General features: G+C 39.9%; 1 protein-coding gene across 3 annotated transcripts in view; it reads right to left on the reverse strand.

Annotated features, from left to right (window-relative positions):
• bcorl1 (BCL6 corepressor-like 1) overlaps nt 1–13,941 on the reverse strand; it is a 30,461-nt gene extending 16,520 nt beyond the window's left edge. Inside the window, exons 1-2 of one of the 3 annotated variants that reach the window (XM_038289486.1) lie at nt 13,759–13,941; nt 6,907–7,025 (exon numbers count right to left, since the gene is read on the reverse strand). The gene's annotated coding sequence lies outside the window, so the exon portion shown is untranslated. Of the gene's footprint in view, nt 1–6,906; nt 7,126–13,758 lie in introns of those variants that run through there. The other 2 variants (XM_038289487.1, XM_038289485.1) reach the window with 2 other exon arrangements.
• Nucleotides 13,942–20,741: the final 6,800 nt, after the last annotated feature.

Here is a 20,741-nt window from a genome sequence, read left to right on the forward strand (position 1 = left end):
TATTATTTCAATACTTGATTAACCACGATTAATCTGACTATTTTTTTTTTTTCTTTTAAAGTGAACAATTTGAAGTTAGAACTTTTGCATTCGGAGCGAGGGAATTCTGCTTCCGGAAGATCACATCATCTATTTGCCATCGTGTTAAGTTTGACTTTACTAAGTAACTATACTGCTGATGCTAAAATATTAATAAAAGAGTCTTTAAAGGCGAAGCAGAGTAACAAATATAATAGTCCAGAATATTACACATCACAAAATAACAAACAAAACAAGATTAAGGCAAAGAATAAAAAAAGGGAAGGTTCATTTGTAGTGTTTTTTTAAGGGGCAGGACTGTAACGCATAAAAAAAACATAGCTTTTAATGTATAAAAAGGAACACAATTTTCTGCATTTATTCATACATACTAAAATCCTTTCATTTACTGTTTCTTGTACATCCGTAAATCTGAGACACAAGCACCATCACAAGCCTTGGTACACTGCAGGACTAAAAAAAATCTCAATGAAACAGAAGTCAAACTTTAACTATGGTTCTGTGAACTCCTGGATGACTGCCAGTCACACCAGTCACTCGGAACTTCTCAGTGAGAGGATCCCACTGATCTGAGCATAGCTTCCAAGGTATTAACTAAAGACGTAACACCCAGGTGGACCACATCATTAATGTGAATTTGTTTATAGAAGAACCTTGACTTTTGCAGAGCGCATGGAGTTATCCACTTTGTTTAAAGCTACTGGCAGTCAGAAATGAACGACACAGGACTTGTGTTGTAGCAAGCACAGAGGTTGGCAATGCTAATGTTAGCGTCCACAGCTGTGGTAAAAATAAACTAGCCTCAATATATTTTACGAGCAGAATGTATTTTTAAATTGAAAAGTTTGTTTGTTTTGTGCTTTTCTTTGACTAAATACAATTAATTGTGATTAATTCCACACTGTAATTAACTCGACTAAAGGTTTTAATTGAGTCCCACCAGTAGTCATTAAAGAAAGCTGTGATAAAGTATTTGTCCTCCATAGATTTTCTTTGCTTTTTTTCCAAATCAAGTGTTTCATAATAAATTGTAATATTGGATAAAGTTAAGAAAATTTGATTTTGTTTTAATTGTGATTTGATTTATGAGGTTAGCTATTTAAGCCAACACAGAGCTGTCAGGAAATGCCCCGCAGCCAAGAAGGAAGATTTTCATGCATGAATGTTCACAGCAATTGGATTAAAGTCCGGACTTTGACTAGGACATTCTAAAACCCTCATTTATTGCCCTCCAAGGTAGGTGTGCATTAGATTGTTGCATCACTGTACATCCAAAGTTCTCAAGTTTAAGGTGTTAGAACTGATTATGTCTAATTTCATTTTCTAAGTGAAAGAGAAGCCATATTTCATGGCTTAATCAATTATAAAAATTTTACCAGATTATGAAGAGGCGAAGCAACTGCTGATGATTGCACTATGGTGAAAAAGCTTCATTGTTGGTAAAATATTCTTTTTATGAAATGCTGTTTTTGGCAAATAAACCAGAATTAAATTGTTTTACTAAAGGGTCCTAAAGGTTTGCCTCATTAGCCAGAATATTTTTCCAAATGTAATAAGGATAATCAAGATTCTTTTTGAATACAAAGACCATGGAGGGTCTTTCTATTCTTAAAGCAGAGGCATGGTTCGAATCCTGAAGCACTCCCATGGAAGCCATTTTGCCCAGTCTCTTCCTTGTAGATTTATAAACATATCTTAACTGAGGCAAGCTACACCTCCAGTGGGGCTTCAGATGTTACTCTGGGTTCTTTTGTGACCTCCTGGATGATTTGTAGCTGGGCTCCAGGAAGAGTTTTGTTCGAATGACCACTCCTGAAAAGCTTAATCTCTGTGTAATTTTTTTTTCTCCCACATTTGTGGACAATGGCTCTCGCTGTGGTTCAATGGTGGCCCCAAGCCTCACCAACTGAATTACAGCCCTTCTGGGATAGGTGGATGCCAGTGAGTTTTTTTCTAGTTTACTCTTAAATTTATTTAGACCACTGTTTTATTTGTTGCTTGTACTGATCATTTGACATTCTTTAGCTTCTAATTATGTGGTAACTTGATTTAACAAATTTGGCAGTAATTAGGGCTGATGAGCTGCCTGGAAAACCAGTTAATTGACGATTTATAACATGTGGCCAACTACTTTCTAACAGGTGGGTGAACTGTAGCAGCTTTTATCCCTAAATAAATAAAAATCATCATTTAACATCAGTTATTTGCGTATGTTAACGTTAATATCAAAATTAGTTGAATGAAACATGAAATGTGTGACCAAAATCAAAAACAGAAGAAACCCTCGCAGGGTTATAAAACTGTGACCCCTGGTTTATAAACACCCATTTGAATTCTGATACGTGCCCTCAAATAACAATTTTCCTTCATAATTATTTTAAAGATATACGTCTGGAAACAACATGTTTACACTAACCTAAAAAGTGAATTCCAATAGCACATCTGGTACTATACTTTGGTTTACACACCATATTTGTTGAAGCCACAAAATGAACTACAGAGTCATTTCTAACCTGTTATTACTCTGGGAAAACAACAATTGCTTTCCCAGACTAATAGACTAATGATGTCTTAGATCACCTATGACACATCACATGATTAAAGGTTTTTCCAAGTCCAGAGAGATAGCTGCAAAATAAACATCACGGAGACATGATGTGAAAAATCTTTCTAATTTAGAATAAGTTAATGAAATCATCTCATTCAATATATTCTTTTGGTTAAAGAGCATTAGCAACATACAGATGGAGGTTAACATCAGCAACACAGAAACAAAACCTTTTCCACATGTAGAGACCACATAGCCTGATATCACTCACTAACAGGAATACTATCTACTAAAATGAAAACCATTTGCTCTGACAAGAAAACCTTAACCTGCTGCACAGCATCTTCCAAAGATTCTGCATCCCATGGAAACACACCAGCTTTTTAAGGTTTTCATATCAGTGGAACTTTTGCTAATTTTCCTCAGGTTATAACCACAAACCTAAGTAGATTTTATGTGATGAAACACAACGCTGTGCATATTGTGAAGTAGAAGAAAAGAGATACACAATTTTCTAGATGTTTACAACAGAACTGAACTGAAAAGTGCAGCATGTGAGTTTGTCGCAGATATTTTTGATTTGTGCAAAATTTTGAAGTGTGGTCTGCGCTACGTTATTCCACGCCACTTCGCAAGAGGGACAATCATGATCAAGCTGTGGGTCTAGATAAGGCCGAGGAAGTGGGGGCATGTTTGTCCGACGACGGAGGGGCATGAGGGTGAAAAAGAGCGGGGATCCAGATGGAAACAGGGTCCTAGCGTTCTCGCGCACCTCGCTCTTCCAGCTGGTCCAACTTATGCAGGTGTTTTCCGCAGTGGCGGTCATACAGACAAAACAAGGCCGTAAGGTACCAAACAGAAATTACGGATAGTGTAGAGCGGATGTAGATTTGACCAATCAGAGGCCTCCTGTCTGCAGCACTGTCTGCAGTCACCTACAAGTTTGGAGGGGTGCAGCAGAGTGTCTGCGGCAGGGTTGGAGGCACATTTGCATTAATTGCCACACACACAGAGACGACCTGGTTTCTGAGTATAAATCAGCCTTTAGAAAACACCTTTCAGTGCCTTTTAGGGTATTTTTCTACTGATCATCTAGAGAATGGCCTTAGTGGATTTTTGTTTTAGAGCAGAATGGCTCAAGGTCCGTGAAACTGGATGGAATATGTGAGCCTCCATTTTAAGGTCATGCAGAAAATGTTCACAGTCTGGGCCATTCTACTACTTGAAACCAATCCACTGTTGCTCTGGCTCAAGGCTGAACCTCCTCTATAGTCTGATGCCCTCTACATGTGTTCCTGCACTGTTGCTGTGCATTTAGCTCCATTCATCTCCCCGTAAACCCTGCTGGTTTCACTGTCCCTGCTGAAGCAAAGGATCCCCACAGCATAATACTGCCACATTTTACCACAATTGTGTTGCCCGTTCCTTTTTTCTACCACATTTTCTTTTATTCTCTTTTACATGTTTTTCTCTTGAATTGCTCATGGCTAACCCTAAATGGGACTTTTAAATGTTTTCTTTCTGCAATTTATTTCCTCTGCCAACCATTCCATAAAAGCCAGATTTGTAGAGTGCATGACTAACATTTTGTTAACAGACTGTTCCATCTGAGCTGTGGATTTCTGCAGCTCCTCAGGAGTTACCATGGGACTCTTAGCTGCTTCTCTGTTTACTGTTGTTCTTGTGCAGCCTGATGGATTGGGCATTGCTCACTGTGAGACATCAAAGTTTGGGTTATCATTTAACACATGAACCTGCTTTAAGCCTAACAACGTGATCCCTTATCTATCTACTGTGTTCCTTGCTCTTCATGATGCTGTTTGTTAACTCAGGTTCTTGAGGAAACTTCTGAGTCTTTTACAGAGCAGAAGTACTGTGATCAAAATGCAAAAAGCTGGCCTCTATTTACTGATAAGATCTTTTTCTGCATTTTATTTTGTAAATGCAGATTCAAATGTACAAAATATATATGTGTGTTATACTGTAGATAAAATATTAATTATGGGGGGTTATTTGTCAAATATATATAGAGAGGTTTAAGAGTAGGAGAAATATTGAAAGGTATTACATATATCACACTTAATTTTTCCTAAACGTATTGTTATGAAAGATGTACCACATGTTTGATGTCCTGTCTTTATGGCTTTTTTTTTAGCTTAACAAGGGCTTTGAATTATCATGATTGCATTTTATCATTACTAATGAGCCTCTAGGTTTCAGGTGTTATCTAAGAAAATCCAGCTTGCTAAAGAATGAAGTCATGCTAGCACACAGAGCAGAATATAAAACATTTTCCCTTCAACCGATGGATGTTAAAAAGGCTGTCCACCTGAATCAATATTAAGTGTAACTGACTATAACCTACAACTATGCATTATAATTAGGGCTGTGTAATATTAGGAAAGCATGGCATTGCAATATATTGTGAGTTACCTCCATGTTCCTCTCCTCTCTCTATTCTCTTCACTGGTTTCCCTGAGCTATAGGATCTTGGTCACTATGATGTGTACCAGGTGTTGGCACAGAGAAGTAGCCCAAATTAGTTATATGAGGTCAGAATCTGAATGCATGACAGGTGAAATCATTCAAAGCAAAGCATCAAACACTCAAAGAGTGTTTAACTGTAATTTACATCGTCTCATCTTTTAGTCTACCCAAGCATTACTCCGTTATATCCAAATAAGCTTAAATCTGTTCAGACTACAGCAACTCAACCAACAGTTAAAAAATAGGATATCTTTCCAACATGCAACAGTGCTGAATAATTTTCTCACTGATGGTTGCATTTATCTGTCGCTTCAAACAGCAGCTGGAGTTAAGGTGTCCCCTGACCCCTGATCTCCATCTATGACAGTTCATTAATCCATATATGAGGCAATCACAAAAAAAAATCTATAGCAGTGTTTTGCTTAAAGGAAAGCCCAGCAAACAGTGGAAGAACTCAAATGAGGAAAACATGCTTTAGAATTTCTTTGTGGGTTTCAACGAGGCAGAAATGGAGTAAGATTCTTATTGCACCTGAGCATTTAATCTGAGACAACACGTATAATAGAGTATAACAGCCATTAAGCGTTGCAATCCTAAATCAAGCATCCAGATTACCTCCATGTGAACAGGGGAGGAATCCTGGATGAAGGTAGAGGTGAGCTCACTAAAAATCTAAGGTTCAAGCATTAAATGCAATAAAAATGTCTCACCATAGAGTGATTGGAGACAAAGCTAAGACGATGCACACACTGACTGACAGACACATCAAATCTTTGTGCGTAATCTGCGTGCACTGATGAGAGATAGGGAGAGATGGGGGGGAGGCAGCGATGCAGATGCCGCTCCGTGGAAAGGAGGGTCTGCATATATTACCGTACAACAGTTGCTTACAGCGAGTTTGCCTTTGTGCTCCGAAACATTTCAATCTATTCGCTCGGATGTAGGCCAGCCGCTGCATGCAGGTCCGCGCACACGCCGTGGGCATTAGACGAAAACAAAAAGTGGAGGCTGGGAATACCTCTGAGAGAGAGGAAAAAAAAAACAGCCCCCCACTCCCATCCGGTCAGCCCCCCCTGTCCTGTTCAGCGGGTCCCAATGTCACAGCTGGGGGGGGGGGAAAGTGCATAAAAAGAGCTTTAAATGCAGGCTGTATTGGGGATCTGGGTATAGATATCAGCAGGGAAAAACTCTGGAGAGCTCCGCGAGCATTATGGGAGGACTCAGGTGATCGGTGCATCCGCAGGCAAACATGGACACTAACTAGACAAGCCTCACTCTCTGTAAAAGAAATCGTGTTTTTCAACATGATCAGCGCAGTAAAAGGAGATATCAGCCGAAATGTGTCACATCTGCGCCTGATAAGGTCAGTCAACATCCAGACAAAGTCAAACAGAGAGCGAACTAAACAACAACAAAGTAACACATGACAAACAAACGATCATTTCCACTGGCTAGCAGCACACAAACTGGACTGACTGGTAGACGGGTGCGAAAAAGTAGTCCGCTAAAAGAGGGACAACAGGAGAGAGGAGGGCTGCTGACAACTTATTATGAGGAACTGAAGTGGATCCAGCCCGGGTCCAGCTCCCTGCGCAGCCGCCGCTCTGCGTGTTGAGGCAGGCTGCTATTTATCCCCCTAATGTGAAGAGCTCCAGCCTCTCTTATCGGCCCTTTAGCGGACTAACTGACTGAACCACTGAAAGGCATTCACCGAGCCTCTCCTCACCGCCCCCCTCCCTTTATATTTTTACTCTCTACCTCAAAAACTGAATCAACCCTAATCAGCAGCGGAGAGAGAAAAAAGATGTCTAATGACACAAACAGTTACCAACCCGCTCGTCCAGATGGCAAGTGAACGACGAGCAGGCACGACTGTGGTGGAGACCGAGCGTGTCCAGCCGTTCCTCTCCGCCGTCCGCGGCTGCCTCACTGAGCTCGACGGTTTTCGGCTCTAAAAGTCCGGGGAGGAGGAGGAGGAGAGGGGGGGCGGGAGGAAGGGAGGAGAAGAGGAGGGAGGGGGGGTCGTCAAGACAGTCCGTTCCGTATCTCCAACCTCCAGTTTGGTGGGAGAGAGAGAGAGCGGAGGGAGAGGGGCAGGAGGCTGCGCGGGGACGGCATGGGAGATGTAGTTCTAGCCTCTCCACGCCCCGCGTTGGACGCTGGAGAGGATGGGAGGGAAGAGAACTGCAGGTACCGGCATGCACCGCGAGCTCCAGCCGCTCAGGGGAATGGGGGATCGCGACCAAAGAGTGTAACGGTGCGCTAAACTGAAAAGGCTTATCGGGGGCAACCAAGTCATGAAGTGTGTGTATTTTATTATTTTTTTTAATAAACAAAAGCGGGGGGTTCGATTATCTATGAAGCTGTTACCGAGTCAGCGAAAGGCGGATCAATTAAGAGTCAGCTGCTGAGAAAGGCTTTAATAAAACAGATGAAAAGGCAGAGTGGCAGTGGTGTGGGTCTGTTTGCTTGAGAACTAACATGAGGAAGCAGGACTCCGGCTGCTGGAGGCCCTCCAGCTGCAGCCTGACAGACTGGCTTGCAGGAGATGGAGGGAGGGGGGGCGGATTTTCTACAGATTTTTCTTTTTTGCAAAGGATTTTGAAGCATGTTATCTTCAAAGAAGCTTTGGTCTTTTGTGGTGATGCCATGGATCTAACTTTACCAGTCTAATGAGCTTTAGTTTCAAATACATGGGCTGACCCACACAGCTCAGCTGCATGAAAAGCAGGAGATGTGCAACGTTCGACAGAAAAAGTCTCCTAAGCAAATCAGACATACTGTCTCTGTTTATCTTATGGATATCAAGTCAGTGAAGAGATATGAGGCCCGGAGAACCTAAATGAGCCTTGTCTTCATTTATACAGTTTCCATTCGCTCTAAAATGTGGAGGACATCACTGATTATAAGTATCAAAAGCATACAATGCAAGTCTTACAATTTTGCATTTTACAGCAGATAAGAAGCTCAATGAGCTTTAGAGCTACATCCAAAATAAGGATTGTAGGAGCCTGAATTTACACTTTGTGATTATCTTGGTATGCATTATGGTTAATGTTTTGTTTTTCTTTCTAAATTAACCTTTCTTGAAATTATTAAATATTATTGGTAATTCATACTAATTCAGGTAATTTGTATATTTAGTTATTGTGGTTATTTTGTTATTATTTTCATTACTTCTTTGGTTTAAGGATGCATGTGTCACTTTTTAAGGATGATGCTTCATGGGAGTTTGGTTGTTGTGTACCTCAGAGTGGAGCCAAATGTTTTTTTGACCTCTGTCATCCTTTTTTTGTATGTATGTTTGGCACCCATGTATCCTGTCTACTCACTAAAACATTTTTAAATGCAATAAGGTCTTCGTGGATTTTTTTGGACGAATCATCTGGATAACTTGTCTTTGGAAATATTTAGGGTGCAGCGAGTCAAGCCGGCTTCACTGATTTTTGAACCCCACAAGGATAGATATGGTTTTAAATAAAACAGTTGTTACATTAGAAATTGCTGACATAATCAAACTCATCCTCTTTAGGTTTTTTGAAGTTAATTAAAAAAAAAAACGTTTTCACCACTTGATATTAAGCTTTATTTAAAGCTAATATCTAATGTGGTTTATGTCATAAACAACTCCACAGATAGACCCAGCAGAAAATCTTAGGGACAAAACAAAAATATTAAACATCTCATGGCTTGGTAGTGCTCCTGTATACGAAATAACTAAAAAAGGGATTTTTGCATTTGTTTTGTTTGTTTCCTTTCTTGCATATGTTTGCATTTCGAAATGTTTTCACCATCCATTTAGGAAAAATTGAGACATTAACCCTAACCTTTAATCTATACAAAGTGTTTCAGGTTTAAAAAAGACTATATTCTTATTTTGTATCATTAATAAAAGCCAAATAGAAGCCCTCTGACAAACACTGCTTGATGTGCATATTTAAATCACAATTGCCCTTAAATTGTAATAAGTCAAAAGGAGATTCAAATCATAGTTTTTGTTTTTAACACTCAATTTACTTTTCCATTGCCTACAGGAAAGTAAATTCAACTGATTGAAAATCTTTTTGGCAACAGAAATTACAGCAGGAAAATAAATGTAAACTGCTAAAATTAACAGGTCAGATTATTATAGCAGCAGAAGAAATAACTGTTGATTTGTCAGTGAAATAATGAATTCTATTAAAATGTTGTGTTTAACAGTAGAATCCTAATCTCTGCCTATTTCAGACCACGCCACTTAATCTACTGCATAATATACATCCCTAGTGAAGAAAAAACTACAAAGAAACCATATTTGTCATCAATGGCAAGGAAAATATGCCGTCTCACTTTTGTGTATGTTTAGCTCCATCGGCGTCGCCAGACCCCATTTACTGGGGCACGTGCCCCAGTATAAATGAGCTGTGCCCCAGTATAAATCTCATGAATATTTGCAACAGTATTAAATTTTTTTTAATGCATCAATTTAGATAATTCCAACGGGAGGAGACGTATATTTCTACTCAAATGCGCAGCAAGTGTGTTGGTAACTCCAAATTGAGGATGAATTAGCTTCCCCCACGTCAGCGCATGTCACTGCATGAACTGCAGGTAAACTAACGCGCTGCTCTCACTGAGTTGGATGGGACACTGTGCGGCCACGACGCATTTTTAGTTCTGGTAATGTTTCTTACCTGTCAATTGTATTATTTTCCCAGTGAAACCACATGATTTATAGGCTACTAACTGAAAATTACTGCATTGGTTTGTAGATGGATATCAGGAAATTCCTCACACGAAGCAGAGACAGGGAAGCAGTAAAACAAGATGAGAGAGAGGGAGGTAAGGTCCCGTAATGAATTAGTGATTTAATGTAACAAGTTACATTAGGAACGTTATAAGTAATATGATAGATATTTACATAATTATAAATTTTCGTTTTTTTATGTTTGCTGTAGAGAATGAGAATGCAGGTGCTGGAGTAGGAAAGGGGGAGGAGGCGAGACTGACAGGCAAGAGACAGGAGAGAGACAGGAGAGACAGGTGAAGGACAGGAGAGACACAGGACCATGAAGGAGATGAGGATGCAACAACCAGCTTCCACAAACAAGAAGGGGACATTATTGACTTAGGGGGAAAGCATGATGGTCCTAAACAAGTGTAGTTGTCCCACCATCCCCAGCACAAATTTGGAGTAAAAAAACGTTCATTTAATTCAAAATGGTTTGAGCTTTTCCTGGTTAAAAAAGAAAGCCTTGTTATCAAGGATATGCAGTGTGTTTTCAACTTGCTTGATAACATCATACTGTATTCCCCAAGGGCGTAGGTTTGATTTGAACTTTGGTGGGGACACTATTGGTCTGGTGTAATCGGTGCTATGCAATATGCATGCCCTTTTTTATGCTTGATGTGAGTATCTGTACTTATAAGAGGAATTCATTGTTAAAAGAGAAAAGCAACATTTTGCTCCATTAATAAAAATGTTATAAGCTCTAGACTCATTAGATGCTGTTTATCAATGTTTGAAGTATCACCGGCTCTGATGAATGTGGAATTAGGACTGTTTTCCACTTTGAAAACGGTTTCATTTGAACGCCTAAGAGAGAAGGTAAATACAGTATTTTCTTTTGAAGATATAGAATTGTGCAGAGTTAAACCCCACTCTAATATTTGTACCTACTTTTCTCTCTCTGTATCAAGCAAAATAATACATTCATTAAAATATTAACTTCACTATAAAAGTTGAACATCTGGACTGTAGTTACTCTGTGTAGCCCATTTCATGTATTTTATCTGGGGCTGAAAAAAATGAATCATATTAATTGATTATTTCAATAATCGTCAACTAATTTAGTAAGTGATTCATCATTAACTGGAGTATAGAGACTTTAAAACATACAGTAATATAAATGTAAAATGTGCCTTTCCCCACAGAGCAACCCACTTAGATCAGTAATTATATCAAAATTGTAAAAATAAAAACAAAAAAATGAAAACAGTAATATCAACTTAATATCGGTAAAATGGAAACCCTCACATTTTCTTTTTTAGTTGGCTGTGTATGGGAGAATTATCCTGCCATGGCTTACAGCCTTAATTTGCCCATTTTTCCAGCAGTCTTCAGAACTCCTGGCTGACTCAGAATATTTCGTTTTATAAAAGAAAAAAAAGATTTTTGTTTTTTAGTGTACATGATATTCATTTTTTTTTTTTTTTTTTTTTTGGGACTAGTTTTGTAGCCTAATATTAATTGTAGTAACCGCGGCATTCTAGTGTGAATACATTTTCAATGTTGTGCTCCAAGCACACGCGGACTAGAAAACAGCCAATCAGAGAGAGAGAAGGCGGAACTTAAGGCAGAACAACCAATGAGAGGGGCGTTAAACAGCGCAGCACAGTTCCATGCGCTGCTAACTGAAAGGGACAGGAGAGACCAGGCAGAGGAGCTGCGAGAGGAACAGAAGCCACTGCTGCAATAACTACTGCTGTAAATTATAAACATGTTCCTCACATCCAATTATTGGTAGGGACAATTAGGTCGGTTCAAAACTTTGGTAGGGACATGTCCCTATGGTCCCTATGCAAACCTACGCCCATGGTATTCCCCACACTAACGTAGGTCATCCAGATCTCCCTCACAATCCCAGTCTACAGCTGGAGTTGTGAAAGGTCATTCAGTGTGTTGAGAAGGCTCCACACTTGGCCGAGGTGCACAATGGGACAAGACAGGTTCCATCATCTTGCTATTTTATCAGTTGAAAAGGAAGAACTTTCTAAGCTGAGTCACAGTGAAGTGATTGACCACTTTGCAAAAATGATAAATAGGAGGTACACTTTAATGCTCAAAAAATAAAAGTAAACTTAGCTCAGGATGAGTTAAAATGTCCCCCGAACTAAAACTCTGTAACCTAGGAATTAATGATTACTTTAGAATGTGTAGAAGGAAACTTTTTATTTGTCAAAGTTGTTGATGTCTTATTTTTTATAGCTGCAATGTTGAAAATGTTCATGTTTGTTAAAACAAATATGCTCTTATACTCATTAATATCTCAACTGGTAATTTTGGTAGGAATGTATCAGGGTTGGGCAGTGTGCTTGTCTGTATTTATGTATGGAAGGAGGGGCATATGCACTAGGGGGCCAGTGCCCCAGTAAAGCTTTGTGCCTAGCAACGCCCCTGTTTAGCTCTGTGATTGCAGAAGATTATGTCAAAATAACACTTCCTGTTACTATCAGGTTGGCCTGGATTTAGAAAGTTTGTTTTAGGATTCTTTATTAGCAAAACTTAAGATTGTTAACATTTTTGGGACTTTAATCCTAATTTTTGTTCTTAGGTCAATGGAAAAAAATGACAAGACCCCCCTCCCCCCAAAAAAGATATATACCTACAGGTTATTCAGCTGTTTTAGTCTCAGTAAGTTTAGCTGTGCTGTAATTAGGCCACTTGCTCTTACCTGGATCCCAGAGCAGGCCTGCAGCTTTACATGAAGGATTCAATCTGTTAGGACAACAAATATCTGACTTTTCTAAACTCCAGCCTGGTGCCTGCTGAGGGAAATAACCTTGCAGACATCGTGTGGTTGGAGGCATGAGTGTAGCTGCTGCTGTGCATGAAGCAGCAGGCTACTGCTGTGCAGGACAACGACCCTGTCCACCAACTACTTGGCTGCTCCGCCGTGCTGTGCTGGAGCGGATCGCTGTGTGGGAGAATCCAGCATGTATTCGCCCAGCAATGGCTGCGACTACTCGGACAAATCGTTGACAGGCGGCCAAATGAGAAATCGGGAAACAAATAAGAGGGGCGATCAGTGTTTAAAAAAAACGTAGCTGAGAGCCGCAACAGTCATACAAAGTGGGCAGCTGACACATCGCATTGTGTCTGAGCCCAAAGGGGGCAACTCGGAGACCCGAGCCTCCGCACGGGATGGGCTCCACCGGCTGCTTTACCGCCACACCTGATCTGTGCAGGAGTTTGATCTAAAAACTTGTCATCCACGCCATTATTACAAATCGGGGATGTTGTATTCTGCACGATGGCAGCTGCGATAGCACCAATGAAGGCACTTAGTTTACGCTCAAAGGCCTGTTTTCTTTATTTCCCCCCCTCAAAGTGGGCTCACATGCTAAAGTGTTAGTCATATTGGAGATTATCGACCCTATTTAGGCCGCCATGCTTCACGGGGAGGAGGATGTCCCGTCTAAGTTAGTGCTTCACCTGGTCAGTAATGTCGAGGCTGCGGGGAAGTCATACACCCTTCCATCTTGGTAGAAGTGATGAATTATTAGACGGTGCAGGAAGGACAGCAGCCGATCACACAAACAGTCCGGAGTGATGTTATCCCCCAGGTTAATGGATGGCCCTGCGTGCTACGTTATTGTTAAATAGATCACTAAAATGCTCGGATTTAACCCCCCACACACCGGCACGCATGGACACTTCCACGGATGTCATCCCCACAACTTGCCTGATATACATGTGACACCGATCCCACATTTAATGCAGTGGGATAACAGCGAAAACATCGCGGCAACTACTCCGGGTTCCTTCGAGACACAAGCGAGAGGGGGAAAACGCAAATATCCAGGTCAAAGTTTGGTGGAGTTTTACTCGCCCTCGGCAGCGTTGTGCAATGCCCCCTTTAATGCCCCCTGCTCGCCCGTAACGCCTTTGTTATTAGTAATCGCATGGTATTGCACCGTCTTACCTTGCGCTCCGAGCCGTCGACAGCCTCAAAGCTCCGCACACAGCGCAACAAGCGGCCGCTTCCGTCGCTCCGCTTTCGGTGAGGGGGCCGCGGGTGGGATTTTTTTTGAAGCAGAATGAATACAGTAAGCAATTTTGGCTTGTCCTCGCGATCTTCCCTTATTGCCAGTTTTCGGTCTGCAGCAGCTGGAGATGAAAATCGCGCACCCTGGGTCCTAGCGCCGGGATAAGCCCTACAGGTGAATAACAGGCAGATGGGTTTCTGCCTCTGTTTTTTGTTTTACTGATTCTCTGACTATAATCCAACGCAAAAAACCCACAGTGAGACACAATGACATAATAAATAAACAAATATTTCAATTTAATATCATATTAATAACGACCTTCTGCCATTTAACTCACAAAGAGGTGTGAAAAACCATCTTAACTTCTCCTTATTGGCTCCAATAAAAATAAGTTTATTTCAGGCGAATATAGGCATTAAATACATTGATTAACTGAAGTATTTATTCTACTTAAATCTCTCCTCATTTCATTTCCTGTTACCACAACTGAAATTAACAATTCATTTTGAGTTGGAAGTAAAACTGTACAGATTTTAATTTTTTTTTTTACTAATCTAATTCTTAAAGGTGTTGGAAGTCTTCATCTGCTTTAATCAATGCCTCAAAATAAAAATCAGTGGAAGTAATTGTCCTTAAAGGTCAGATATTGAGTATGACTGAGTGTAAAGTTAGATCAGCATAAGACAGCTGCTCTGTGAAAGCTTCAGAAATTTGTTAGAGAGAGACTACGGACTCCCAGTAACACACAGGTCAGGGATAAAGCAGTGGAAAATGTAAAACAAATCATCTGATTAAAAATATGTTTACAAATATCCTTGTTTTTATTATGCAATTGCACTGTGTGCCAGACATGGAACTCAATAGGTTTTAGTTGTTAATTTTAGTGATTTACCTTGCTATCCTATGGATTCATAGATTTGGATCCGAAAAAGGACCCTCCACATATGGCAGGTTGTGATTTTAGATAGTCCCATTTATACATTTACATACTTTATCTAGAGTTTATTATGATAAAGGAATAAAACACTGACTCTGAATCTTTTACTCACACCGATGAAAAACAACAACAACAAAATAATTTCAACAATATCCTTGTTGGTTACAGTTGAGATAGAGCTGAGAATTTATTTTAACTTGATTTCCTGTTCATTTTACTTCATGGTGTTTGAATTCTCAAGATAGATCTCAAGATACATATTGGAGGCGAAAACAGTCCACATTTAAAAAAATATATGCTTAGTTGCTACCTAATGCTTTTACACTGTTCAGTCTGCTGTATCATTCAATAGCACAAACAAACAAAAAAAAAAGCTAAATTGATTTTAAGACAAATAAAAAACAGTCTGTCACCATTGTTTTTAAGGGTTTCTGATTTAAAACAATCAAATCAATATTCTTCTATCATTTAAAAACCTGTCAATAAAAAAAATCCATGGCTAAGTCTTTTTACAATTAAAGATTTTCAAGTGGAAAGTCGTTTTCTATATTTCTCTCAAAATGGAAGTTAGTCTAAAAGTAAAATATACCAAACAAATCAAACATTTAGCAGATTTAGAGCATTCATTTTTATGGCTCATTCAGGCTCCACCAAGCAGTGTGTCAAAGTCCAAATTTCTGTCACTATCGGACATGTGAATTAAAATTCAGGAAACTGGTTTTAAGATATACCATACTTCAGAAAGTGCTAATTAATCTGCCATCTACAGACGTATGAATTTGAGTAAAATCTAATTTGTTGAAAGATGCTCCAGCAGAACAATATCAGAGATGTGTGGTCAGGAATGAAGAAGCTCACAGGCTTCAAGCAGAAGGAGGATCAGATAAATCAATGAACTGAATACATTCTTCAAAAGGTTCAGCTCAGCATCCTTCTCCATCTCCCACAGTCATGGACATCCCACCATCTTCTGACCCAAAGCTTCTGTGTTACACCTTCAATGTTTCATCTTCCAATTCTTTCATGGACCCTCCTCATTCTATGCATTTGTTTTGAGCAAAATCAATCCCCCTTGTACTGTTCCAGTCTGTCTCTTTTTCCAGTACCATATAGAAAACTAAGCCAACAGTCCTCAACAGACATGTTGCCCTGGCATCCCACACCATGAAGGTCTTGTGTTGGTCCACCTAGCAAGCAAACAAGCACCTATAAAGACGCCCTGCAGTTTGCTTATCGCTGTGGAACTGGAGTTGAAGATGCCATTATCTGCCTGCTTCAACAAACCCACTTTCAGACAAAGCTGTGAGCTCTGTGAGGATGATGTCTTTGATTTCTCCAGTGCAATTAACACAATTCAGCCTTTGAGAGACACTCCAGAAGACTAAGAAGGATCAAAGACTGTCTGGCAAACAGACCATTGTTTGTTAGACTGAAGGGTCAGTTGTCTAATCAAGTATTCAGCAGCAAAGGAGCGCCCCAAGGGACGGTAGTCTCCCCATTCCTTTTTACTGTATACACCTCTGACTTCCAGTACCAGTCATGTAATCTGCAAAAATACTCGGATCGCTGGAGTCAAGAAACAGCAGAAAAAAAGAATCCTATTAATACCATGGTAGAAGTGGAAGTGGAGGAGTATAAACACTAAGGGTGTGCAAAATAATCGTCATGACGATGCATCGCGATTTTAATTTTTGTGATATACTGCATCGATTCTTGAAGGCAAGAATCGATTATGAAAAAAAAAAAAAATGAACAAATAAAATACATGAATGGTTGGCGCACATCAGCCAAATCAAGTGGAATACAACTTCCAGTCCAGCAGTTGTCGATGTGGATGTGTTGACGCCCCCGCTGCTTTGTGTCACAAGCATGTCCGGCCGTGGGATACTGCGACGAGTCATATGAAATAAACATGGAGGACACTATGAAAATTCGCCCTGCGGCTCCATCACATTTCAAGTCAGATGCTTGGATGCATTTTGGCTTAAAAAACAAAGAAGGTAAAAACGAAACTGATATGACGCACGTCATTTGCAAAAGGGGAAATGTCATATATTTGAATTTTTTCGTTTCATTGGTTTAAAGGACCACTGAGGCCATGTAAACGGCACTGATTATCCTTATTTTGTTATTTTAAGTTTGACGAATCCTAAGATCTTTTTGTCACTGTGTCCACGCCAGTAATAGTAATATTTCTGTCCAGTATTTGTTTTCATGGCAACACCTCCAAAAATCATTTCAATAAATACAGCTATGTATGAATTCAGTTACTTTCAGTTACGTATCAATTGAAGACACTATCCAGATCATACCCAGCCAGTCAGCCACTGGTAAGGGCTGTATCTTTTTCTTACAGTGTTCAGTGAAAATATCGCAATGCATCACAATATTTCAAGTAACATGATGCATCGTGACAGAATCACATCGTGGCATGTGAATCGTGATTCGAATCGAATCATGACTTCTTTGCCAATACCCACCCCTAATAAACACCCCAGCTCCTTTATCTTTATCAGGCCCGGCTCTGTTCTAGAAACCCTTCTAGAACCTCTGGAGATGGTTTTACAAGAGGAACTCTTCATGCGCTGCACGATGGCGCAGTTTGTAGAGCTGTTGCCTTGCAGCAAGAGAGTGCAATACCCAGCCCGGGGTCTTGCATGTACAGTGGGGCCAAAAAATATTTAGTAAGCTACTGATTGTGCAAAATGTCCTACCTAAAATTATCATCATAGGTATACTTCAACTATGAGAGATGAAATGAGAAAAAAAATCTAGGGAATCACATAGTTGGATTTTTAAAGAATTTATTTGTAAGTCATAGTGGAAAATAAGTATTGTCAATGACTTAAGTTCAACTCAATATTACAAACATAACCTTTGTTTGCAATGACAGAGCTGAAACGTTTCCTGTACATCTTCACCAGGTTTACACACACTGTAGCTGGTATTTTGGCCCACTCCTCCATGCAGATCTCCTCTAGAGCAGCGATGTTCCGGGGCAGTTGCTGGACAATATAGACTTTCAACTCCCTCCACAAATTTTCTATGGAGTTGAGGACCTGGAGACTGGCTAAGCAACTCCAGGATCTTGAAAAGCTTTTTACGGAGCCGCTCCTTCATCGTCCTGGTGGTGTGTTTGGGATCATTGTCATGTTGGAAGATCCAGTCATGTTTCATCTTCAAGGCTCTCACTGATGGAAGGAGGTTTTGGCTTAAAATGTCATGATGCATGGCTCAGTTAATTCTTCCCTGAACACGGATCAGTTTTCCTGTCCCCTTTGCAGAAAAACAGCCCCAAATCCTGATGTTTCCCCCCCCATGCTGCACAGTAGGTATGATGTTCTTGGGATGCAACGCTGCATTCTTCTTCCTCCAAACATGACAAGTTGGGTTTTTACCAAAAAGTTCTATTTTGGTTTCATCTGACCGCATGATATTCTCCCAATCCTCTTTTGAATCATCCATATGCTATCTGGCAAACGTCATGTGGGCATGGACATGTACCGGCTTGAGCAGGGGGACACATCTGGCACTGCAGGATTCGAGTCCCCCTCGGTGCAGTGTGTTACTTATGGTAGCCTTTGTTACTTTTTTCCAGCTCTCTGCAGGTCATTTATCAGGTCCCTCTGTGTACGTAGTTCTGGGATTTTTGCTCACCTTTCTCATGATCATTTTGACCCCACAGGATGAGATCTTGCATGGAGCCCCAGGTCGAGGGAGATTATCAGGGGTCTTGTATGTCTTCCATTTTCTTACAATTGCTCCCACAGTTGATTTTCTGACACCAAGCTGCTTGCCTGTTGTAAATTCAAGCCTGGTGCAGGTCTACAATTTTCTTCCTGGTTTTCTTTGACGGCTCTTTGGTCTTGGCCATGGTTGAGTTTGGAGTGTGACTGTTTGAGGCTGTGGGCAGGTGTGTTTTATACAGATAACAGGTTCAAACAGGTGCCAATAATACAGGTAACGAGTGGAGGACGGAAGAGCTTCTCAAAGAAGAAGTTACAGGTCTGCGAGAGCCAGAAATCTTGCTGGTTTGTGGGTGACCAAATACTTATTTTCCACCATAATTTACAAATAATTTCTTTAAAAATCACACAATGTGATTTCCTGGATTTTTTTTTTCTTATTTTGTCTATCATAGTTTAAGCGTACCTATGATGAAAATTAAATACCTCTCTCATTATTCTAAATAGGAGAACTTGCGCAATCAATGGCTGACTAAATACTTTTTGACCCCACTGTAGTTTGCATGTTCTCTCTGTGAATGCATAGGTTCTCTCCAGGTACTCCAGCTTGCTCCCACAGTCCAAAAATATGTCTGTTAGGTAATTTGCCTCCCTAAATAAATGCATCAACTCATAAAAAAGAGCAGATGAGTTACTACGAATTAATTTTTTTTTAGTCCAACTGCTTTTAATGTTCTTTCTTGTTTCTGGATCTTTTTTATTATTCATTTTTTAATTTATTTTTCTTCTACTTGCTCTGATCATGTTTTATTTTCCTGTATTTTAATCATGTAAAGCACTTTGCATTGTCTTTGTACTAAATTGTGCTATACAAATAAATTTGCCATGCCTTGCCTTACAAATATTAATTTCCCTTTGGGATTTTAAGTTTTTTTGGAATTGAATCTGAACTAACTTCTTTGCGGCCTAAACAGATTTAACTCTTCTTGGAGGACATCCTACAAAGTGTAGGAGTGTCTATCTGGCATTCAGAAGATGTTACTCAGGTCTGGGTCAGTGGTTGAGCTGCAACAGCTTTTGATTTCTGAAACCTTCCGTATGCCGTTTGTATGTTCCCCCCATGCATGTGTGGGCTCCCTTCAATACTACAGCTTTCTCCAACATTCCAAAAAGATGTTTTTTGTATGTGAATGCTTTTTTTGTGTGTCCCTGTGTTACCTCATGACAGGATAACACAGTGACATAATATAGAAAAAATTATCTGGGTATGTCTACAATCGTGATACAGGAGTATTGAATAATTGCTTTATTTTTCATATTTCTGAGTAATCTAAATCCAAAGGGATAAAATACTCCCTTAAAAATAAATAGCAGAAATCAAGACCAAATTCATTGTTAACATTTGAATTGATACCCAGCCTTATTTAGATGAGGGGTCTCGCCAGCGTACGTCAGTGTAATGTACTGTTACACTCAAAAAAGTCTTCATTATGCACAATCAGGCTGATACGCCAAATTTTTATGCACATAAGGGGCCTTTGACTGACATCTTGGCTTCTTTCCCATGCATTTTAGCACCGACGTTGGTTACGAGGAAACATTTAGAATAACGATGGAATTATTCTGATACCCTGACTTTTAATAATTGCAACGGCTGTGAAAAAGGAGTTGTTACACACATTTACCTGCTTACTTAAACCAATACACAAAGGAAGGACATGAACATGTGAACCCAGCGTCATTACGACTGTTATCAGTTTCCCAAGGCAGGTAGGTGAACACACCAAACCCCGAGAGTACAGAGCAAGCTTTAAAAAAATGCTTCCAACCCAACGATGGCACAATAAGTTAAAGGTTTGGGGGAAATCACTTTCCTACGTTAATCCAGGTTGGTTTGGAAAGCTTTTCTTTCACTTAAAGCTTTTGCAATTTTACATTTTTAACACAATTTAAGTCCTGTTTTAATTTAATAAAGTGACATTTTAAAATTTCACAAACCACTTTACTTCTATGAAGTATAGTGGGTAATCTGTCAAAGATATTGATGTTGCAATGGCCCCCCTCCTGGGGTCTCATTTATAAAGCTTGGTTACACACAAAATAGAGCCTGAAAACCACATGTGCAACATTCAACTATAATCTATACAAAAATGTAAAAGAGTAGCCCCTTACCCCAGCTCTGATACGTGCATGGAGTATGCACATTTTGGAGACAATGGAAACTGGTAACACAGATGATGATGAGGTGGGGAATGATCTTCAATGTCCCATCGTAGGATGCTTCAATCGTCGATTG

This window comes from Cyprinodon tularosa, unplaced genomic scaffold (genome assembly GCF_016077235.1).
Source record: "Cyprinodon tularosa strain WSP-4 unplaced genomic scaffold, ASM1607723v1 ctg27, whole genome shotgun sequence".
Lineage (NCBI taxonomy): Eukaryota > Metazoa > Chordata > Actinopteri > Cyprinodontiformes > Cyprinodontidae > Cyprinodon > Cyprinodon tularosa.